Genomic DNA, 17,485 nt, shown 5'->3' on the forward strand with positions numbered 1-17,485 from the left:
CTTGCAAGGACGAGAGTCTCGGAGATACCTAGGAAAAATTTTATTTCAAACAAGTAGGGAAAGGCCAAATTCGGGCGTAACAGAACATATAATGGTGCCGGTAAAACTTTAAATTAAAAAATGTTGCGAAAGATTTAAACATGCATTATTCTATGAAATAGTGAATAAATTACAATCACATTTAGTATCTTCTTGACTTTTATTAAAGGTAATTAACTTAGACTTTATTTTATTCTTATATTTTAGTTCGCTTCAGATAGATCGGAATTCATTACATTAGGGATATGAGGTTTAGAGCAAGGTATAGACCAATTCCATTGTAATTAAGCGCTAAGCCACATAATTTTTAAGACAAGACAACTTGTCCGTTTAATTTTACCAAAATATCACACATTTTGACCAACTGAAACGGTTAAAAGACAGATGGAAAGACGGAAATCATTTTACGGGGTAAATTTTATTCATTGTAGATATTAAGATGCACTGTTATGATTAAAACACACTCTCGTATTGGCCATTATATGCGGTATAAAGTCACTCGGAAGTTCAAAAATTTGTATATTAGGTATATGCGATCTAAGGGAAGTGTTGACTCGATTTAACCCATTTTGGACATACAGACATACTAATGTCAGGAATGGAATTTCAATGATATATCTCACCCATTAACCGATATTTTCGTTAAAAAGTCAACAATATGTACTGGAGTGTTTTAATAGTTTTAAACAAAACCGTTATATGGGGAATGGGCGGGTTATTATTCATCATCACTAACGATGACGTAAGTTATATTCTAAGCGATGATCTAAGAAGCTGGTACAAATTCAGAGTCCTTTTGCAACAATTCTGTATTTTACTTGTAGGCCGAGATTGTGGCAAAAACAGAGAATATCAAGTAGGCTAGTAATTATCAAATCCACCAAATTTGATGTTAATATCGAAGCGGTAATTGAGCGCGATCCGTTGCGTCAGTATGAAGCATCATGCATAAAGTTATTGAAAACCCATTTGCAAATTTCAGAAATTTACTTTTTCAAAACTAAAATGTATCAAATATTTAATCTGTCTTGTCTTTATTAATGAAAGTAACTTCGAAATGCTAATTTTTCGATTTTTGTTGTTATTGAAAAATTAACATTGCAACGTTTCAAAAGAGATGTGACACTTGAAAAATGGTTTACGATATTTGCACGTTCCAGGTACTAAAGCACGCCTGTATGTGGTGAGTTGCTATACTCAACCAATAACAGAGTGTAGTAAGCGACATTTGAAGGGAAAATCCGAATTTAAAAATTTTAGAATTTCGTTTGAACTACTAACACATTGACCTGAATTATGTTCCTCTTAAAGCATTGACAAATCCGGATAGTGTAGGAAGTAGCTTGCTGTGGCCAGTTTAAACACCTTTGTGCACAATATAATTGTAATTAAACTTATTAGATAAATATTACAACATCATAATTTGATACAAACATTTGATTTTCAACTCTTTAAGGTTTTCCCAAAAATTTCGTATCTGGACTAAAAAACTGCAATGCACTCATGTTATTTTATTGAAATTCGGAATAGCACTTATATAATAATTCACATTAATACAACGACATGACACACGCACGGCATTCAGGTCTAACGGTATGTACAATAAATTCCTGATGTCACGAAACTTTTCAAAATAAGCAGGTTAATTGTTTTTAGAGAAGCCCTTAAAATTATAACGCAACTAGCTTACCCGGCAAACATGCTTTTGCCATAAACGTAATTTTTGTGAAATATTTTTAAAAATAGCTGACACTATAAGTGTGTAGGGGATGTAATTATAAAGAGGAGAAAGTTGTAGATAATTAAAACAAACTTTATATAGGTTAATAAATTATTATTCATTAAAGTACATAAACAAAGACTATTCTCTCAACGTAATAGGGTGTGCAATATTTTTGGTCAGCTCGTCTTTATCGAATACAAACAAATTGGATGGTTTGCTCACGCGAGAACACCCCACATAAAGTTGTCCCTGGGAAAAGCATGATGTACCCAAATCTAAGCCACAAACAGACAACGTTTGACCTTGTGACTTATTGATGGTCATTGCGAATGCCAGTCTAATTGGAAATGGAGTGCATTTGAATTCAATTGGCACATTTGTAAGAATAATAGGGATTCGTGGCAGTAATATATTTTCACCTTGGAACTTGCCATTCCAAATGATGGCGTCGATAATATTTTTCATAAATTTTTTAAGGACTAATAGTCTGCCACTGCGAACCTGTGGTGGGTTCAAATTTCTAAGTAAAATAACCGGACATCCAATCATCTGTTGTAAATGCTAAGTCCCTTGGCAACAACTGTCGTATCTTTGAATTTAATCCATTAACGTCTAGATTTTTTGCTGACTAAAGTGATCTATCTGCCAGCCACATCAAATACTTTATGTGTACATCGGGAAATATGTGTATGTATATTTTCGATGAGAGTATTTTGTGAGTTGATGATTGCGCAGAAATCCGTCGGTAATTTTATTCAGTATTTTCATGTATAGCAAATTTTTCATTGCCAATATGTAACAGTTGTTTTGAAAAATTTTCGGCAGATGGATCTTGGAGCATATGGACGATCATGTTCACTGTCAGTTGTACTTTTCCAACCTTGCGCCACAGCCGTGATAATATTAAGCAAACGTTGATTTCATCAGTGTATGTTCAACGTGAAGTAACGGGAAGTGTCTATCTAAAATCACCTGAGAGGAATAACAGAGCGCCGCCAAAAAGTTTGTCGTTGTTTTTTAAATCGGGCGATTATATGGTTGTGTTGCACACTGCATCTGGGTTATTTTAAATGTTTAATGGCTATATACTAAACGAGCTGATCTGCGTCCATCTAATAAAGTTCAATACCAGATGTTGCAACGGTCAATGCGATGCTATTTTTTGATCGTATCTCAGCAAGAAGTAGCGAAATAAGGAATGTTTTGCCAATTCCACCTGGTGCCTCCAATAAAAGAAAAAAAAAATCTTCCTTGCCCTGCCGAAACTGTCAGCATAATGCTATCGTAAATTGTGTTTTGTTCATCATTTAGTAGTAGAAGATTGCAGGTGACAGTCGCTGTCAATTCGACAGTTTCATACTGCAGTTCACGATTTATATCTGTGTTGTTTAAATCAGATGCACTTCGATTTTGGGAATTCATACCGAAATGACGGAGTGGTAAATTTGCAATGGTAATGCAATGATCCTCAATAGCAATCAATGCTTCATTGTACATTGCCGCACAGAATGATATCGTTAGATCATTGCACCTTGTACGATGTCGATACAATGTATCATCAGTCATCGAATCTTTGTGATTATCCCACAACATCTGTGATCGGGTTGGGGAACATTAATGTTGCTTCAGCAAGCATACTGTCCCATTGATTGCAAGGCGCGCGTTGGCCGTTTTCAAGATGCACAGCTAAATGGATAATAGCTGAATCCCGTTCATTAGTTTGGAAGCCGAAGATATGCCAGTCAGCTTCATTTTAGCTAATATATCGGCCAATTTGGTAATTCGTTATTTCATCATTTTCATTTATTTGAGGAGCAATTGCATTAGTATTATCAATTCTAAATACAGCCATAAATAAATCACTTCCTTTATTCACATAATTGCAAATATATTTGATGCTCTTCACCGAACTGCAAAACTCAACAATTATATAAGCATTGAATGTTTTACTCAGCAGAGGTGAATATGGTACCACCCATCAATTGTCCATGTCAATGTCTGCATTACTGATATGACTATTTCTTCGACGATATATTGAATATCCGTCAACATGTGTGATCGTATCGTTGGTGAAATCTTTAGGGAGACGCTTTGTACATTTTCGTCTACCATGCAAGGCGTCGAACGATTCAGATCTCTTTTGTTGGTTATGTTTCAATTATCGGAGTCGTTAACTCTCTATTTTTATATAAATGTCCACCATGAATTGTTGACAAAGCTCACAACATCGTAAAATGAGGTTGTCTTGCCCGCATCTAATCATCAAATGATACGCATAATAGTCTTTCGAGCTAACGTTCTTGTTTATTTCGGCTCCGTTAATAATATATATTTTAATTAATTGCCGATTTATTCTTTAAGAATAAATTAATTATGTTCTCAAGAATGAATGAATTACCTTGGCTAAATGACCACTCAATCCCCCCGCACCGTAAGACACTGTCACACTACACCAATTCACATCCACATCACCACACCTACTTACCATACATTCCACATCACTACACCATGCACCAACACGCACACAAATACAACTTAACACCGATCACACCACCATGAAGACATCAACAGATATATAAGGGACAACTGCCAACAAAACTAGCCAATTTTGAAATTACGGGAATGGGCGGAAGAGTAGTCCAAAACTCAAATAAAATCTGCCCCATTACCCTAATTTCCCCCCAAGCGGATAAGCACATACAAGCAGAAGCTATAGTCTTACCGCAACTTACAAATATGCTTCCAAGCTATCACATAAATAGCAAGCATTGGCAAAAGGTTTCACACCTAAAGCTAGCAGATCCCAACTGCAACACTCCCGCTCAAATAGACCTTCTATTAGGCAGCGATCTCATACCACAGATAATACTCGAAGGTATTGAGAAAATTTCAAATACACTATTAGCACAAAATACTATTTTCGGTTGGATCCTAAGTGGACTAGTTACGGAACCAGTTACAACCATGACTACTCAGGTTGAGGAAATCTCAAACGAATACCTCAATTCACAATTAAAGAAATTTTGGGAGTTAGAAGAGCTCCCCCCTATATCAATTACAACCCCAGAAGATCAGTATTGTGAAGACTTTTACAAAGCCACAACTACTAGATCAGATAATGGTCGGTACGTCGTACGACTACCACTAAAACAACAATTTCCTAACACACTCGCCTTAGGTCACTCTCGCACCTCTGCAATACAGCAGTTTTTAAGTATGGAAAAGAACTTACTTAAAAAAGGTGAGCTTAAGCCAGAATACGATGGCGTGTTAGAAGAATACCTCCATTTAGACCACATGGAGGAAGTAAGCCCATGCAAAAAAATTATCAACGGCAAATACTACTCATTTTACTTGCCGCACCATGCAGTAGTAAAGCCAGACAAAAAAACCACTAAAGTAAGAGTTGTCTTTAATGCATCAAGATCCACTAGCTCGGGGAATTCCCTAAATGATATTCTATTTACGGGACCCACGCTCCAACCAGATTTAATGCTCCTCATATTAAATTGGCGTATATTCAAATACGTATTTAACGGAGACGTTGAAAAAATGTATAGGCAAATAGTCGTACATAAAGACGATCATGATTTTCAGCGATTTATTTTCCGAAAATCTCCCAATAGTCCACTACGCGACTATAAACTTAAAACAGTTACCTTTGGCGTCAACTGTGCTCCATATTTAGCCATTCGAACACTCCACGAACTGGCAGAAAACACAAGGTCAGAATTTTCTCTGCCAACCAAAGTGTTAAAAACACAAACATATGTAGACGATATCTTGTCTGGAAGTCACAGTCTTCACGAGTCACTCTCACAAGTGGTTAAAGCCCTCAAAACCGCAGGGTTTCCGTTGAAAAAGATAACGGCGAACCACCCTAATATTTTAAAAAATATACCACATGAAAATTTGTTAGATACTAATTTCCTTAAATTCGAAAAGGAAAGTACAACAAAAACTCTGGGGATCCAATGGAATGCGATATCTGACCAGTTTTCATACACTACAGAGTCAATATCTGCGTTATCCGCCATAACAAAGCGACAAATTCTATCCTCTGTGGCGAAACTTTTCGACCCCGCAGGATGGCTTTCGCCAGTTATGATACAAGCCAAAATCCTAATACAAGAATTATGGCTAGATGGAACCGACTGGGACGAGCAAGTAAAACCACTTCGTTTAGAAAAGTGGTCCCAGTTTGCGAACAATCTAAACGATATCTCACAGATACAAATCCCACGATGGGCAAATTATGCCCCAGAGCACAAAGTCGAACTACACGGCTTCTGTGACGCTTCTGAAAAGGCATATTGCGCAACTATATATGTTCGCACACAAAATGACACTGCGACCACATGTCACTTACTAGTAGCAAAAGCAAAAGTGGCTCCTTTAAAAACAATAAGTCTTCCACGACTTGAATTATGTGGAGCGCTACTAGCCAAACTCGTGTCCATCGTACAAACGCATTTAAACATGGCACAATAAAAATTATATCTATGGTCCGATTCCGAAATTGTACTAGCCTGGTTAGAAAAACCACCACATGCATGGAAGACGTATATTTCCAACCGAACGTCTCAAATACTTGACCTAGTAGGATCAGCCACTTGGCGACATGTAGCCAGTGCTGACAATCCTGCTGATCTAGGTACGAGAGGATGCAAACCCCTGCATCTTGCCACCACCCCCCTCTGGTGGAATGGCCCCCGATGGTTAACAGAATCTCCCGATTCTTGGCCACAATCGCCCATGCGTAATATAATTGCCCCAGAAAGTCGAAAAATCGACTCTTTTCATACAACAGTGGCTGATACTGACATCCTCGAACGATTTTCATCCTATCCCCGAGCACTCATGGTATTCGCTTACATGCTCAAGTTCATAGAGCGACTCAAAATTAAACTTAAGGGAGTAACTTCATTACACTCCCAATGCGATACAGTGACGCACCTAGACTTACAAAAAGCAAAGGTCGCTCTTATCGCATCTACGCAAGCGCGCTACTTCAGCCGCGATATATCACTTTTGAGAGAATCAAAACCTATTGACAAGAGAAGTCCCCTCTTAGTTCTAAACCCATTCCTCGACACGAAAGGTCTTCTTCGTGTGAATGGTCGGCTTGCCAATTCAAGCCTAACGTATAACGAACGCCATCCCATAATTGTTCCAGAGAAGTCTCGACTTGCCACACTACTCATCAATTATATCCACATATTAATGCTTCATGCCGAACATCGCCTCATGCAACATATGGTCCGCCAGGAATTTTACATTCCCCGACTTAAGCCCCAAATAAAGAAGTGCATTTTCTTGTGCAAAGTCTGTACCACGCACAAGCAAAAGATGAGAACACAGATTATGGCAGCACTTCCCCCGGAACGCTGCAACTTCGCTCTGCCTTTCTCCATCACAGGTGTTGACTTTGCTGGGCCTTTTCAAATAAAGGCGTCCATGTTAAGGTCTCCCACTCTGATAAAAGGCTATGTGGCTGTTTTTGTCTGTTTTACGACAAGCTTTGTACTAATCTGACGAAGGAGACTTTTCTTGCGGCATTTGGTCGCTTCGTCGGTCGACGCGGCTTTCCATCGAAGATCATGAGCGATAATGGTAAAACATTTATCGGCGCTCAAAGAGCCACCGAAAAACAATTTGTGGACTTTATCAAACAAGTCTCACCTGAGATTGTACAAAAGTACGCGCCCCAAGGCATTAATTGGCAATTCATCCCCCCAAGCGCTCCTCATATGGGTGGTTTATGGGAACCAGCTGTAAAAAGCTTCAAGTCCCACTTCAAAAAAGTAGCTGGAAATTACAAATTAAATTACGAAAAATTCACGACATTATTAATTCGAATTGAAGCCGTTCTCAATTCACGGCCTCTTACAATCCTTTCGCAAGATCCCTCCGATTTCACAGGCTTAACTCCAGGGCACTTTCTCAAAGGAACACCCATTCTGGCCATACCTGAGCTAGGCGTGGAGTCGCTATCCTTATTAAATCGCTAGGAAAGAATTAAAATTCTCCATCCGTTGGAAGACTCCTGAACAAACACCAAAGCTTGGAGATTGTGTCATCATCCATGATGATTGGTTGATCTTCGTACACAAAGCGGAATGCTAACCAGACCGCTCGTGAAGCTATGCTTTCTCCCAACCGCCGATAATAGTGACACAGCAAATCGCAAACAATCAACCGATACTATCGCAATCCTATAAAATAATCAAATCAATAAGCAAAAAACCGAAAAACTCGTTAATAACCGTTAAAAATAACAAATAACTAATGAAAAAATGGTCGATCAATACGATTACCCATTCATGCCACATAACGTGGCACGATCATCCATATCCTTTATATGACAAGTCCGCATAATTAAACAACTCTTTCATACAGATTAACATGGATGTGGATACGCCAACTACTCCAACGCCAACTGTGTGGTCGGCTACCAACGTGCCACGCACGGGGCCTACCCCAACGCCCCGATCTGCAGCTGCAGCTGCCCCTGCAAGCGCACCTGCAACGACACCGATGTCAGCACCAGTTCCTCGCGGTGGCATGCGACCTTCACCGACGCTATCATCGCCGCCTTCAGAGGCACCTCGTATACGATGTCCCATTTGTCGGCGCCCACATCGCCTGCAGCATTGTGGGATTTTCAGAAGTATGCGACCATTGCAACGACAGCAAGTTGCCCAGGCACACGGGCACTGTCTAAACTGCCTATCGCACACGCATGGGACTCAAAAGTGTGTGTCCACGGGTCTGTGCCAAATTTGCAGCAGACCACATCACACACTACTTCATCGCATCTCGAGGCGCGACGTTGGTCGGTCACCTACTCTGCGAAACCGCGCAACAGGACCTCGACCCTCAACTCGTGCGGTACACCCGCGGAATGTAACACCACGGCGTCGACAGCCTAGACCGCAACCACGTCGTTCCAATGGTCTGAGCAGCGTTGTGGAAACGTTACAACAGCTGCAGCGACTACTAGGCTAATAATTTGCCTAGGGGGGCCGGGATGGCTAAATGACCACTCAATCCCCCCGCACCGTAAGACACTGTCACACTACACCAATTCACATCCACATCACCACACCTACTTACCATACATTCTACACCTACATACCATATATTCCACATCACTACACCATGCACCAACACGCACACAAATACAACTTAACACCGATCACACCACCATGAAGACATCAACAGATATAAAAGGGACTAAAAGAAGGATCCCGCTTCCCTTTTTTCATCGACTCGCTAGCGATCAGTTCTTTGAGCACCCGCCTAAATCGACTCTCTTTCTTTTTTAAATATTATTTGCTAACGGTGAGTGAAAGTAAAATTAACTTATTAATTATTCAAATAACCTGTTACAGGAACTCGTTGTTTAATGTTTATGCAATAACCGTCTTGTCCCTTCCAGAAAATTAGCGGGTATTGAAGAGCGTCATGTGAACGGTGGGTATCAGCAATGAACTTAAGATTTTATCTCTTTTTCGAATCACGATTTGTCGCGTAACAATACGGTCTCCAACTACGATTTCAGCAACATCGTCAACAATTACGTTGAACTTACATATATGCTCTCCAGCTGGTACTCTATCAGGATTGATTACAGTAGCGTGATTGTCACTTTGTAGCTGGGGCATTTGTGATTTGAATAATTTCAACAAATCATTGTGCTCATTTAACAGAGCGTCTAGCTAGCCGATGATTCGCCTGTAAAAAGGTGAGTTCGGGTTATTGTAATCGGAACGTGCATTCACGCGATTGCCGAGTGCGCGTTCGAAGTCCTCGCCACCTATGAAATAGATTTGTGTAAATTATGAGATTCGTTTGGCATTGAGAGCAATGAACCCACTTTGCACCAATATTTTGAACAATTTCTGTTGCTCCGAAAGATGTCATTTGGAAACATGAATTGAATGCATGAATTAACATTAGGTACTGGCTAGAATCTGGATCTGAACCGATAAGTAAACCGTTTAAAGATTCAAGTGGAGTTACAACTTCCATTATTTGCACTTTTCCTGATAAGCAACACATTCCGACAGGCTTATTTCTAAATTTAAGTGACCGACAATGGGGATATTCTTTGTCCAAAGTACCAATGTTCACTTTGAATTGAGTATAATATTCAACATCAGGATCATACTGGAATGCTAGTCGAAGGTATGATTCTGTTGTAAATGCTCGATGTACTTGTTGCCGTTGTTGGTCAATTGACCTACAATACGTTAGTTGACTATGTATCTGAGCGCATCTCTTCCTTGATTTCTCTTATCTCGTGCCTCTTGCGATTGCGATTGACGTAACTGCGGCATGCTCACACGAACATCTTCATTTTCTTGGCGGATTTGTTTGCCAGATGCGTCGTGTTGTCATCGTTGACTATACATAAAAAATATGAATAAATCAATTTGAATAGCCGGGAGTTCGCAATTTGTGCGCCTGCTGCTTTTCTTGAATGTGGTAGTCGTTGCTCAGGTTCCCTTTCCGGAATAATAATAATAATAATAAACCCAACGATTACCCTCCTCCCGCCCAACCGACGCGAGGGGCGCAATCCGCATACGTGCGGAATTAGCCGAGTCAGAAAAGGCAAGAGAGTTTTTTAAGTGTTGAGATCTAAAACTGCTCAGCTACAGAAACAAAAATTTCAACAGCAAAGTTACAATATAATAAATTGTTACATTTTCATTTATTAAGAGAAAACAATAAAGTCAAGTATCAGATAAGTCAAATGTGCTGGAATGAGAATTAAAATCATGACATATACGGCGGAATGGCTCGTTTAGTTTAAAATTTGATCTACAGGATTTTAACACTAAAGGTTTAAACTGCCTCGAAAGGCAAACCCGGATATTAAATTTAATTTCAGACAGGAGAAAAGAACTGCAAACAGTTCCATTCAAAAGTTTCACTAAGAACATTATGCCAAGTATTTCCCTACGACTAGAAAGTGTAGCTAGGTTAATAAGTTTTAAACGACTAGTGTATGGAGGTAGACTTACCCTAGCATCCCATCGGAAATGCGCTAAGGCGAAAAGTAAAAATTGTTTTTGAACCGACTCTAACTTGTCAGAATGGATTTGGTAGCTAGGGTTCCATACCACAGAGCCATATTCCAATATAGGTCTAACCAAAGTTGTATAAAGTGTTTTAGTAATATACGGATCTCTAAATTCTTTAGACCAACGTTTAACAAAACTGAGGACAGCTTTTGCTTTCAAGACCATGGTATCAATATGAAGACTGAAATTAAGCTTAGGGTCAATATTAACTCCCAAATCAACATAGTTAAAAACTTGCTCTAGAATATGGTGTTTTATTACATAAGAAGAGGGGCGCAGATCTACGGGAAAAGCACATCGTCTTACATTTATTGAGATTCAATGGCAAATCATTTCTATCACACCATGCAACCAAATTGTTTAAGTCTGTTTGCAACAGACACCTTTCCTCAGTTGAAGTGTATGATTTAAAAAGCTTTACGTCGTCAGCGTATAATAAAATTTTTGAGAATTCTATTACTGAAGAGATATCGTTAATAAATAACAAGAACAGAATCGGGCCAAGATGACTACCTTGCGGAACACCTGAAGAAACATTAATTGTATCTGAAGGTGTATCCTCAAATATCACTCGTTGTGTTCTATTATAAAGATAGGAAGATACCCATTGAAAGAATCTTGGCTGAAAGCCCAGCAGATCAAGTTTATGTATGAGAATCGAGATATTTACTTTATCGAAAGCTTTGCTAAAGTCTGTGTATATAACATCCGTATGCTTATGTTCCCTAAAACCCAATGATACATGGTTTACAAATTCAAGTAAGTTTGTTATAGTCGAATTCCCTTTACGAAATCCATGCTGAGATGAGGAAATTAACGGAGAAATCGAAAAGGTTATATGGTCAGTGATGATAGCTTCAAAAAGTTTAGGTATAACTGATAGTTTTGCGATACCTCTATAGTTTTCAATGTTGGATCTAAATCCACTTTTATGCAAAGGGATTATAAATGACTGTTTCCATATTGAAGGAAATATACCGTGTTTAAGAGAGGAATTAAATATCCTTGTCAAAGGCAGGTAAATATATTTGGCACTATTTTTTAGGAAGCATGAGGGTATCATGTCTGGGCCATAACTAAAAGATGGTTTTAACTTATTTAAATTAAATAGGACGTCTTCTTCAGAAATAATTGGAGCGTTAATTAAAGTATTCGAACACAGCACTTGCTGATAAGAAAAAGTTTTGGAAGAATTATTACAGTAGTTTGACTTGAAAAATTCTGCAAACATATTGGATATAATATCATTGTCACTTGAAATGATAGATTTGTATTTCATTGCGGACGGAAATTTGGAAATCCTGCGTTTGGAGTTGACGAAATCATAAAACGATTTTGGATTACTTACAATATTTTTTTTTACTTTATTTAAGTAATTATTATAACATTTTTTGTTTAGGTCAAAACATTGTCGACGAAATAGAGAATATTTAGAATAGTCGATAAGTGAACCGGTCATCAAACCCTGATTTACTACCGTTGTTGTCTGAGTTTAAAACACGTATTGATTTTTGTTATTAATTGAATGAATTCAATATGAGAAAATATTAACTTAAGAATTGCACTTATGATTCAATTAAATAGTCCAAAAACAACAATTTGTCAAAAGTGTTTTAATTCAATGTACACATGTAATGTCAAAATCAGCATTTTTTTATGATTCGAAAATTTTTTTTCAAATATTTCAACCAATGAAAATGTGAGTGATAACTGAATACGAATATATTGTCATATAAAATCATCAAAAAATGATGAGCAAAACAAAGCAAGGTTTTTTGATATTATGGATTAAACATTTTTTTTCGCAAGAGGACGCACGCTCCGAAGAGTACACTACAATTATTATATGCCATTGCCATCTTGTGGGTCTGTGAATAGAACAGAAAAATATAAAAATCGCAATTCAAAATTAGGGGCTTATTGTATAAGGGTGAAAATTTAGAATTACAAGTATGTATATATGTATTTTTCAATCCTGAATCGTGAAACAAAATTTTTTTTTTCCAAAATAATAAAAAAAATTAATATTTGGGGTGGTTAATCCTTAAAATTTAGGGGTATGCAAAATAGTTGTTGTCCGATTTTTAGACCTACCCGATAAACAAACCAAATTTCATCAAAATCGGTCCAGCCGTTTCGGAGGAGTTTGGCACCGTGACACGAGAATTTTATATATTAAAAAATATACTTAATTTATGTTTATTTTATGAGAGATATAAAATGTATATCAAACCAGTAAGAAAGAGCTAAGTTCGGTTGTAACAGAATATTTTATACTTTCGCAACTTGCAAAGATCAAAGCCGTGGAAAATATCTTCCGGTGTTGGCAAAACTTTATATTAAACAAGTTCAGGTGTAACCGGGAGTTTGGGTAATTCTATTACCCATTTCACATATTTTCGGCATTAAAATATAGTATATCCAATATTATACGTTCAGTTAATTTTGCTAAGATATCTTATTTATTTGGCGATATATGCGCTATAAAGTCAGTCGGAAGTTCGAAATTTTTCTATTAGGTATAAGGGGACTAAGGAAATGATTGATTGAATTCAATTCAATTTTGATACACAGGTATACTATTATCAGAAATGGATTCTCTCCAAATTTCTTTAATATATCTGATAGGCTGACCGGTATTTTCGGTAAAGTTCGCAATAGGGCTGTTCACATATTTGCTATCTGGGGGCCTGAATTTCGGTCCGACTTGGACAATTTTTGGTCATAATATGGCACACCTCAAAGGCGTTATTCGTGCAACATTTTGTCCGGATACATGGATTGGTTCTTGATTTGTGTACGGAAAATTATAAGAATGAGATGGAATTTAAAATTGTGTTATATGGGAAGTAGGTGTGGTTTTTGTCAAATTTCGCCCATTTGCGCACTGTAATGTAGGAATCTCATGTCATCTCTGGTGCATTTAGTTATAGATTTATTGCACTCTTAGTTATAGGTTTATTGCACTCAAAACCGTTATATGAGAGTATTATCCGAATTCAACAATCTTCACAGGGGATAGGGATACCAGAAGGATTTGCCCTGAGTGAATTTGATTATTATAGCGTGAGTGGTTTAGGAGATACGAACATTAAACTTATTAGAGGGCAGGTACACACTTACTTTTACAAACATTTTAAAACGACAGATGCATGCCCCTAATGGGATTCGTTGTACAAAATAACAGTTTTGTATCTTATTATTGAGCTTAGTTATGGCACTTTATATGTTTTCGACTAATGGCGTTTTGTAGGCATGAAATGACATTGGCCCTTCAGCTGTAAAAATTATGGACCAATAATACCTTCGAGGTGCAAACGCCACCAAAGTGACATTTTCTACATCCAAGGCATTCTGAAGAATCTCCTTCAAATATGAAAATTTTGATTACAAATATTTTTAGTTTCCACGTTTTTTAAGCGTTATTTCGGTAAAAGCCTCTGTATTGAACATAAATGTAAAACACAAGTGTTTATTTTCCCTGCTGGTTTGAAAGGTATTCTTATAAATACTTTATAAGTAAAAAACTTTACAGACGTTAGCCGATGAGATATCTGATAAGACTAGATTCAAAAAGTTATGAGATGAGAAGATACTGACAGACTATGTAGTTTACAATGTAAAAGTTAAACAGTAGTTGATTAGCTAGTTAAGTCAAAAATGATTTTTTGTCTTTCTGAGTAGTAATTCGGCGTCCAATTTATTCCAATGTGAGCGAGTTGCAAAGTTACCATTCGTTATACTTGACAAGAAAAATATGTACGAGACAGATAAGGGATCAAAATGGTTATATGATTTAAACAGCCGTGACCGTTATGAGGACAATGCAAACTTGTTGAACAATTTGTTTTTTTATGGACGTAGTCTGTCTTCTTTTGTATATATAGATCTCTATTAAATCAATTAAAGTTAGGTAATTTTCACTATTATTAGGTAATTTTCACTATTATATATATATAATATTCACTTCTCTCATGATATCTCAGAATAAGTAAGAATTTTCTATATTATAATTGTTTGAAATTAACAGTAAATTAAATTGCTCCATAACTACAAATAATTTTCGTTACTATTTCTATTATTTATTAAACTCCTCTCAACAAGTTAAGTTCATAACGAATGATAACAAAATAACTGATATATCGGGCACCAGGTGAGTGTTTGTCCTATGTATACATTAAATCTTTTAAGAGTATCAAACGTTCTGCATTCTTGAACTGCTCGGAGATTAAAATTTTTTATAGTACACTGTTTTTCCTTCATCACTAGTCCTATACAAGATGCATTCTGTCCAAAAATGTATTAAAATTAATTGTATTAAAATGAAGAGGGGACTGGGCAGTGAAAAAAGATAAATAAATTCCTACACTTCTCTTTTCGAAATCGAAATGAACTTTAATAATTATAATAATTAGCCGATTAACCGAAACCGTGAGTCCTTTTGAAACACCCTATATGCGACATATATATTTGTACCTTTTTAAAGTTCGTTAACCGCTATCTAACTGTCAAGTGCAACATTGACACCCACATGCCTTCACACCTGCAGGTGCGAAACTGTGAAAACTTCTAAGAAACGCCTATCCCCCGTCAGCTAAAAACTATGTAACAAGTTTGGACTTTCAATTCGCAAACTGTAACTAGTGTTATTATTACCACAATTGTGGTAACTTCAACTTACCATATTCCACTGTGGCTGAGTAGCGCTCCGGTGGCGCTCGGTAACACTCGGTAGCACTTGTGTATGACGATAATGATGGTGGTAATGACCAGGATTATGATTTATAGGAACTGTGTGAATGCGTGCGGCACGTCACGAGCACCAACAACACCAACTTTCGAATCTTGCAAGGAGCTTCGCCTGAGATGCACACGCTGGCTGATAGGCGTTATTTGATGGGCGTGGCGGGCACATAGCGTCACATACGATGCCTTAACAAGTCAAATATGGCGGTTGGGTGTTGCGGTTGCAGTTGTAGCCCAGCTTTAGCGGTGGCAAGTGTGCACGCGGTGAGCCAAGTTTGTCGCCAGTGCTAAGGTGTAGCAATGCCATTGCTTCCTTGCGGTTCAGTAGAGGGTAATCGAAGGACGCGCCTACTCGCCAACACACACACTTACGTACGCTTGAGAAGTCTGCGCTTTTGGGAGTTTACCGAGAGAAATGCAGGATATTTAAGCATCTTAATGGAAAAAGTTTGTAGTTGGCAAATACGAGCAGCCAAACCGCTTCATATGCATGGCACACATATATACAGTGCACACGTATGCCCTCGTCGGCAAAGTGAAAAGTTCTCCGCATATGGCAAGTGTGCGCCTGAAAGTTTCAGCTTTTCAAACCTAGTCCCCCTCTCCCCTTCAGAAAACCCGCGGGTATGCGACGACCTTCGCTGGGTTGCAACTTTGACACTCCTTTGTTTGCTTTTGCTGTTTTCCGCTGCTTTGAAGATGTCACCGAAATGCAAACAGACGACCGTTTTTGCAATCCAACTTATTGTTCATATAACATTCACTCCGCCGTCGTCGTCGTCTGCATCCACGTGCATGTGTGTGTGGCAAATCGTAAAATAGTAGGCAATTGAATTGCAATTTCGGCACCTCTTTGTGCTAAGTACTTACAGTCGATTTTTTATTATTTTTTTGCACTTTTGCTTCACTTACTTAACCTCCTTAGTATTTTCAAGTTTTTATAGTGTCTATTTGTTGTTGCTAAGTGCTCGCTTTTTATACACTTCGATTTTTGTTTTCCAACTTTGCGAATGAGAAATTTACCATATGCATTGATAACTGTAACCAGTCGCCTTCCTGTTCATTTTCCCATTTGTATTGTAAAAGGCGGTGAGTATTTGTTGTCGTGAGTCTGGCTGCCTACTTTTAGGCAGTAAATTTTTTATGCACCTCTGTGCGTTTTTTGGCTGCGCAGTATCACCAACGAAGTTAAAAGGAAATATGCACTTTAACAGAAGTTGAGGAACTAACCGATTCAGTGAACTCTATGCGCTTCTTGGTCGGGTTTGGCTGTACTCTAAGTGATGAATAGTAATGGCATAGAAATCCGCTTTGGGATTATGAGAGATTTGCCATTACAATTGTTCACTAATGGAAAATCCGAGCTGCTGCAATTTTTTAACATTCTCTGATTTTATAGTCACATATGAATAGACAGGCTAAGCTATTGACCTTTGTGATTGAAAACAGAATTGTCTCCTAAAAGTGTACTAAACATGTAAAAATGTATTCACCAGAAATCTGAGAAAACATGACTAGTAATGATTCTACCCATTTAAAATGTATAAAATAACTTAGAAATATGTTTGAAACTATTTCAAGATATTCTGGAGTACGATCGGAGTTAATTTCATATATATTTTCATCTACAAATTGATCCATCTTATTACCTTATCTTCTACTAAGATTCATACAATACAAGATTATGCTTCGCGGTATGTTGTGTCGTAGACTATGTAATTTAAGTTGTTGCCAGATTTCAGAAAAAAAGTATTAGCAAAAATATTCACTACATATATTTATGCCATACTACAATATTTAAATGTTTTGAATTACTACCCGACCTTGTGTTGTCTAACGAAGAGATGATTGAACCAATTTGACAATTTTTGATACCTGTGTAAAT

At 37.6% G+C, this 17,485-nt stretch overlaps 1 pseudogene; it reads right to left on the reverse strand.

The window, feature by feature from the left end:
* Window positions 1-4,024: 4,024 nt before the first annotated feature.
* LOC138857895 (uncharacterized) lies at window positions 4,025-15,907 on the reverse strand (annotated as a pseudogene).
* Window positions 15,908-17,485: the final 1,578 nt, after the last annotated feature.

Source organism: Bactrocera oleae, chromosome 6 (assembly GCF_042242935.1).
Source record: "Bactrocera oleae isolate idBacOlea1 chromosome 6, idBacOlea1, whole genome shotgun sequence".
In the NCBI taxonomy this organism is placed as follows: Eukaryota; Metazoa; Arthropoda; class Insecta; order Diptera; family Tephritidae; genus Bactrocera; species Bactrocera oleae.